The sequence below is a fragment of the Coptis chinensis genome, chromosome 6 (genome assembly GCF_015680905.1).
Source record: "Coptis chinensis isolate HL-2020 chromosome 6, ASM1568090v1, whole genome shotgun sequence".
NCBI lineage: Eukaryota > Viridiplantae > Streptophyta > Magnoliopsida > Ranunculales > Ranunculaceae > Coptis > Coptis chinensis.
In genome coordinates, this window is record NC_141461.1 from 5,940,442 (window position 1) to 5,947,803 (window position 7,362).

Consider the following 7,362-nt stretch of genomic DNA (forward strand, 5'->3'; position numbering starts at 1 on the left):
ACTGGACCGCTCAATGGTCGACTCTAGATAAATATGATTTCTGGTAAAGCAAGTAAACGAAGTGGACAGTTCATTGACAAGGGTACGCGATGTCAAATGTGCATCGCCAAGCAGATAAGGATAATGAACAGCGAGCTGACTATAGGAGATCAGGTCAACGCGGTACCCCAAAAAGATCCGCTCATTCTTTTCACTGAAGCTGACTGCCTTAACATCCAAAACCCACAGGAGGATGCGCTGGTTCTCACACTCCCTTTTGGAGATTATGATTTGCATCGCATATTGGTGGACCCAGGCAGTTCAGCAGATGTACTCTACTATAATATATTCAAAAAGTTGCAAATCCCAGATGCGAAGATAGTTGCCACCAGATCCAACCTGTATGGATTCAGTGGGGACAAAGCCCTCACAGTTAGGGAGATACAGTTACTTGTAGTCACTGGTCTGGTAACTCTTATCATAAATTTTGTTGTGGTAAAAGCTAACACACCATATCACATGATTTTAGGTAGGACCTGGCTACACAGACTCAGAGCCGTTCCCAGCACCTATCACCAATGTCTTAAATTCCCACATCATGGGAAAATTGAGACAATTAGAGGAGATCAGGTGCCTGCCAAGACGTGCTATGCTTTGGCAACAAAGCAGTCCCCACTCCCTTTTGAACCAATAGAGGTGGGGTCACCCGCCAAATAGCAATTACAGTTGAATCCCCCTCTCCCAAACCTGGTCCCAAGAGAGAGGGAGGATCCCCTTCACTAGAGCCGTTGGAAGAAGTGGATATTAGGGGAGGCAGCTCGCTAAAAACCACTTTCATCGGCACCATGTTGAGTTCTGAACAGCGCATGGCTCTGATACAGTTCCTCCGAGAGCACAAAGATGTGTTTGCTTGGTCGTTTGAAGAAATGCCAAGTATTGATCCCTATGTGGCATGCCACCAACTCAATGTCCGCAGTGATGCAGTAGTAGTCAAGCAGAAACCAAGGAAAATAGGTGCTAACATATCCAAAGTTGTAAAAGCCGAAGTTGAAAAGCTAAAGGCAGCTAAATTTGTCAGAGAAATCAATTTTCCCACTTGGATTTCTAATATTGTCCCAGTAAGAAAGAAGAATGGGTCATGAAGAATCTGTATCGACTTCACGGATCTGAACTGTGCATGTCCGAAGGACAACTATCCTCTGCCACAAATTGATAAATTGGTGGATGCAACGGCTGGACATGAAATGTTGTCTTTCACAGATGGGTTGTCTGGTTACAACCAGATTCCCTTGCATGAAGAGGACCACAAACATGCCAGTTTCACAACCGAGGATGGCATGTACTGCTATCAGGTCATGCTGTTCGGGCTGAAAAATGCAGGTTTACCAGTGATTGGTAAACAAGATGTTCAAAGGATTGATAAGTGACATTATGGAGGTGTATGTAGACGATCTTTTGATCAAAGGCTTGAGACGAGGAGATCATCTCTCCCACCTAGAGCGTGCATTCGACATTCTCAGGGAGTATTGCATGAAGCTCAACCCTGCAAAATGTGCTTTCGCTGTCTCATCAGGTAAGTTTATGGGGTATCTAGTTACCAAAAGAGGAATCGAGGCAAACCCAGATCAAATCCGAGCACTCCTAGATATGCCCTCACCTAAAAATATGAAAGAGGTTCAAAAAGTGGCGAGTAGGTTAGCAGCTCTGAACAGGTTCATCTCTAAGAGTTCAAATAAGTGCAAACCTCTCTTTCAGTTACTGTGAAAGAATACCTCATTTGCATGGACGGAAAAATGCCAGAAAGCATTTGATCAACTCAAAATATACTTAGGGGCACCACCAATCCTTTCCAAGCCCGTTGATGGAGAGGTCTTGGGTCTTTATCTTTGTTCGTCCGACTACGGTATCAGCTCTGTACTAATACGCGTGGATGAAAAGAAGGTTGAAAAGTCTGTCTATTTCTTGAGTCGCATGCTTCTTCCAGCAGAAACAAGGTACCCAAAACTCGAAAGAGTGGCTCTAGCACTTGTCTTTGCAACAAAGAAGTTGCGACCATATTTCTAGTCCCATACTATCAGAGTAATCACAGAGTACCAATTGCGGTCAGTTTTAGAAAGACCGAACAGGTCAGGGAGGCTAGCAAAATGGTCTGTGCAACTGTTAGAATATGATATTATTTACGTCCCCAGAATCTCAGAGAAGGGTCAGGCACTAGCAGAATTCTTGGGAGATTTCCCAATGACCTACACAAGGTACGACTCAACTACCCCCAGTTCAGATAATCGCATCCAGCCTGAATCTCCAGAAAACTGTCTAGATCCCTGGGAGCCAAGCTCTGGGTGGCGGTTGTTTGTGGATTGATCTTCGAATGACAAAGGCACAAGAATTGGAGCTGTGTTAGTCACTCCTGACAGTATGCGACTGGAGAAATCCATCCGATTAGGTTAGAATGCTTCCAACAATGAAGCAGAATATGAAGCCACTCTTGCTGGCCTCACAATGGCTCTTGATTTAGGCCTGATACACCTCACAGCTGGTTGTCTTTCAAGTTGATGGTTGGTACGAGGCCAGGGACGAACGAATGGCAAAATACCTGGAACTGGTAAGGGGCCTTCAGAGCAAGTTTGAGAACATTCAGTTCTATCAGCTACCTCGGTCAGCCAATAGACACGCAGATGTTTTGGCATATGTTGCCTCAATGTTAGGAAACAACGAATCTCATTCAATCCCTATTGAGTTCCAGGAGAAATCTAGCATTCAGGTCCCAGTTACAACAGTCTATGTTGTTCCAGCCATTACTCCAACTTGGATGGATGCATATAGGTCCTACCTCAAAGAAGAAACACTCCTTGAAGATAAGAGTATAGCAAGGCGTCTGCTTACAAAGATACATAGATTCACCCTCATAGGAGACGATCTGCACAAGAAGTCCTTTCTGGGACCTCATCTCAGATGTCTCTCCCCAGATCTCACTGAATAGGTTATGTGAGAAGTTCATGAAGGAATTTGTGGCAACCATGTTGGGGGCAGAACTCTAGCTCTCAAGATCCTAAGGCAAGGATACTTTTGGCCTTATATGCAAAAGGATGCGCAAGTTTTTGCCCGCAAGTGCGAAAAGTGTCAACGATTCGCTCCACTTATCTATGCTCCAGCAACAGAACTGCACCCATTGGCCAGCACATGGACATTCGCACAGTGGGGCACTAACATTGTAGGACCCCTACCACCCGTGCCTGGCAATGTCAGATTCTTGCTGGTTGCAACGGATTATTTCACCAAGTGGATAAAAGCAGTTCCTCTTGTCTTCATTTGAGAACAAGACATCAGAAAGTTCATTTGGAACAACATTGTCTACAGGTTTGGCATACTCAAAGTTATCATTTTAGATAATGGGCAACAGTTCGCTGGAGGACTATTTGCTGAACTGTGTGAGGAGTTTCACATCACCCATCTGTTCTCAACTCCAAAGTACCCACAAGGTAATGGACAGGCTGAAGCCTCTAATTAACAGGGTCATCTTGGATAACATGAAGCGTAAATTAGATGATGCGAAAGGTTTATGGGTCGAAGAATTGCCTAAGGTCCTATGGGCGTACCGAACTACACCCAGGCGGTCAATTGGTGAGTCTCCATTTTCACTAGCCTACAGAACTAAAGCATTCATACCTCCAGAACTGGTAGCTCTCACTCAGAAGTCAGATGTTGTGCACACCCTGGACAACGAGGAGCTGTTATGTAGAGAAATGGATCTCGTAGATGAAAAGCGAGAAGGTGCAACACTTCACTTAGCTACTAACCAACAGACTTTGAAGAGATCATAAGACAAGAGAGTCTGGATTCGATCTTTCAAAACTGACGATCTGGTTCTCCGTGAGATCCTAGAGCCCAACGACAAACTTGGACCTAACTGGGAAGGACCATACATCATCGACAAGGTTGGTCGAACTGGTTTTTACTACCTACGCACTGTTGAAGGTGACGTTCTTGTCAAACCATGGAATGGACAACATCTTCGCAAGTACTATCAGTAAACTGTTATTTCATGCTTTGTTATGCATACCATCAATAAAGTTTTTCACTTTGCAATTGAATATATATATCGCTTGCATGTTCTTTATTATCCTCAATGGACTAAGCCTTTAGGGAATTATTTGCTCACTATTTGTTCAAGAATATTGTATGCCAATTTGCTTTGGAACCAGTGATACCGAGTAAGGGAAAGTTGAACTGTCAGTTCCTTTCTCAGCCCCATGCAACTCGAACTGTATGCCAGTTCTTTTAAAACTGCAAATATCCTCGATGGGTTAAGCCTTTAGAGAATAAAACCATGCTAACTATTCAGTAAACTGTATGCCAGTTTGACTTGGAACAAGAGATAGTGTTCTTGTGAGCCTAAACTATATGCCAGTTCCGGGCGCTCTCAAAACATCAAATGCAGGGGTTGCTAGGAAGATATGGGTGGGATCCAGGTCCTAGCACACCATCATTAGCCTGGAACTATATCGGCATGACGGTGCTGTGGAAGACTCCTCCACTACTGTTCAAGCGATACCCTTTTTATTTTTTAAAAATAAATTGGGCCTATCGTTATAAGACACAGTGTTGTGCTCAATGCACCGAGTTGTTTTCGCAAAGGCATATGCCTCTATGCGATCGAACTCTCAGTTACAGTTAAGTTGAAATGGCTCCCATGACATCCTGATCATATTCTGGTTATACCTCATCTTAATCTGTTTAGCCTACTAGGGTTACCTATTGTTGTTCCAAATGAACTTTGGGGGCATAGGGGTAAAGTATGCACAGTAATATATGTAATATAACATAAAATACTTCGAAGACATACATAAAATAGAAGAGCTACAGAGCTCAGTAAGTAAATAGCATATATAAAATAGAAGAGCTACAGAGCTCAGTAAAGTAAATTTTATGTGAACTACATAGCTCGATATTACAGACCCATAGAATAATTGTTTAAGAATAATTGTTTTTGTGAATCATCAACTGAAAAGCTTATGAAGCAGGGGTAGAGTCAAACTTTGGTTCACCATCAGTGTTTGCTATTGTACCAGCATCAAGAACTCGTGCTTCACTCTCAGGAACAGATTGTGTGGTTGGATTAACTAAAACGGTTAAAGGCTGAACATAACACTCACCTAGAACTGGCAGAAAAAGAAGTTGAATGGGAGGCATGTCATTGTCGGTGTCTTCCTCAGATGATGAGGAAGCATCAGGCATACGTTCTTCCTGGATAGCTGAGATGCTGGTGTCTAGATCAGGAAACAAGATGAAGGGGTTGGTCACTCGCCCTTGAGCATCCAATTGAGAGACATATCCAGTAGCCTTAATAGCCTCATCAAACTTAACTTGCTTGGCAGCCTCGAATGACTCTTGAGAAACATCAAGCACTCTCAAAGCAAAGAGAACGACATTTTCAGCTGACCTCTTCCTCACCTCCTTCACCACTTGATAATAAAACTCAGAGGTCTCTGCTAAAAGGTCACCAGTCTTCTTATCAGAGCGAAGACGTTTTTCTTTTACAGCCCTCTCATAGCCTGACATGACCTCATTTGCATGGACAATGGCTTGCCCAAGTGTCCTCATCTCAGTGTTCCTTCGGTTGAGTTCCCCTTGAACTTGATCATGTTGTGCTTGCAAGGTAGTGAAGTGGGTGCGCAGTTCCAAGAACTTCACTTTCCGAACGATAGCATTAGCAGCTCCTTTTTGGGCTTTCTTTAGAGAGCTCCAAAAGTTGGAGATAGTATCTCTCATATTCTTGAAGCCAGTAATCTGTCATTATAGCCTGTTGATGGATCATTATAAATATACCCATGGACTCACTTCTTTATTATCGAATATGATAATGCAGTGTTACAAGATCTTTCTTGGCTTAGCCTTGAATGGGATGAAGGTCTGCTTTGAAGGTCAGCTTTTCCACATTAACTGTTTTTCCAATCTATAACTGATTTTTATATTATAAACAAATGGGAGCTCTTTGCTTCATTTATTGTCAAGTGTGGTAGATGATTAAATAACACTGGCTATGCAGGTCCTGGTATTGGTGTGATCACATTTGAATATACTTCAGTTTTGTTCCTTGGTGGAACGAATTATCTGATGTGGCCTTTCTATTAAGCCAAAGATGAGAGATGCTTTGCTGTTCTAGAGCAATTGGCCTGATTCTACTCTAGATACATCAAGTTTGCATTGGTAAGTTTTTTTGTTCAATTGTGAATAAAAGATTTAAGAATTTTCTCTTAAGACCGCTTCTTTGAAGTGGAAGCTCATCATCCATCGTTCAAGTAGAATTTAGAATAACTGTCTCCCTACATTTATGGTATGTGCAGTCTTCAATAATAGCAGTCCCTTTTCGAGCTCATTGAGGTTGTCCACGTCAGCAAGGGGATTATGAAAACTTAGGAGAAAAAAACTGTAATCTAAAAAAAAGAATATATAACTACGTGCGATCTCCCAAAGAGAGTCCTAATCTAAATCATATACTTTAAATAAATGTTTCTTAATCAATCGAATAAACCGTTGCTGCTTCTTGCATTTCCAATTGTGATTGCTCTTCCTGTTTCTGGATCGGAAGTCCTCAACAAACTGAGTAGCTTCACATAACGATGGATGGCATTATCTCTTTCTAAACCAGTTTCTGAGTTATCTACGCTGGAAACATCCTCTGCACAAGATTGTTTCAACGCCAATTCCTTACTCCAAGTAACATCAGTACTAATGGACTACTCCTAGAATCGTAGATGTACACCAACAAGTGAACCTAATTAAGTAGCAACAAAGCGTTTGAAAGTTGATCTAATCAATCTTCCGAGATATACTGAAGGCTTTTGTTATAACCTTAAGAGTACGTGCTTCCAAACAACAATATATTTGACTTTCGTCAGGCACCATATAATATATTTTTGTTGAGTTAATTTTTTTTTTTATTATTAGTTATCAAGTTATTCTTTTTATTGATCCTAAAGAAACCAAGAATATGTATCTTGCAATTTTATCTTATGGAAACTCATCTCCTCCACAGACCACAATACCCCAAGCGTGTTCTCACCTACTTGCCAAAACATTATACAGTCAAACATAGAGCTCTGTGTGGTGTTACCACGTCAGTCAGGTGGTGGACCAGTTATGAGAAATCTACATGGTCTTGGACTCACAAGTAAGGTAATGGTGTTGGCTGGGACGACAAACTCTTGGTCTGTGCAATGTGGGTCAGAGTAGTAATCTTCATAGCTGGGGAAACTAAGTGGATCGGAGTGCCGGGTGATTTGGGGTTGTATTCGTTGGGTCAAGCATCGATGAGCTGTGGCATAAGATGTTGTCTCTGTTGCAGCCGCCACTAGGTTTTAGCTTGCACCAACAAATAGCTCC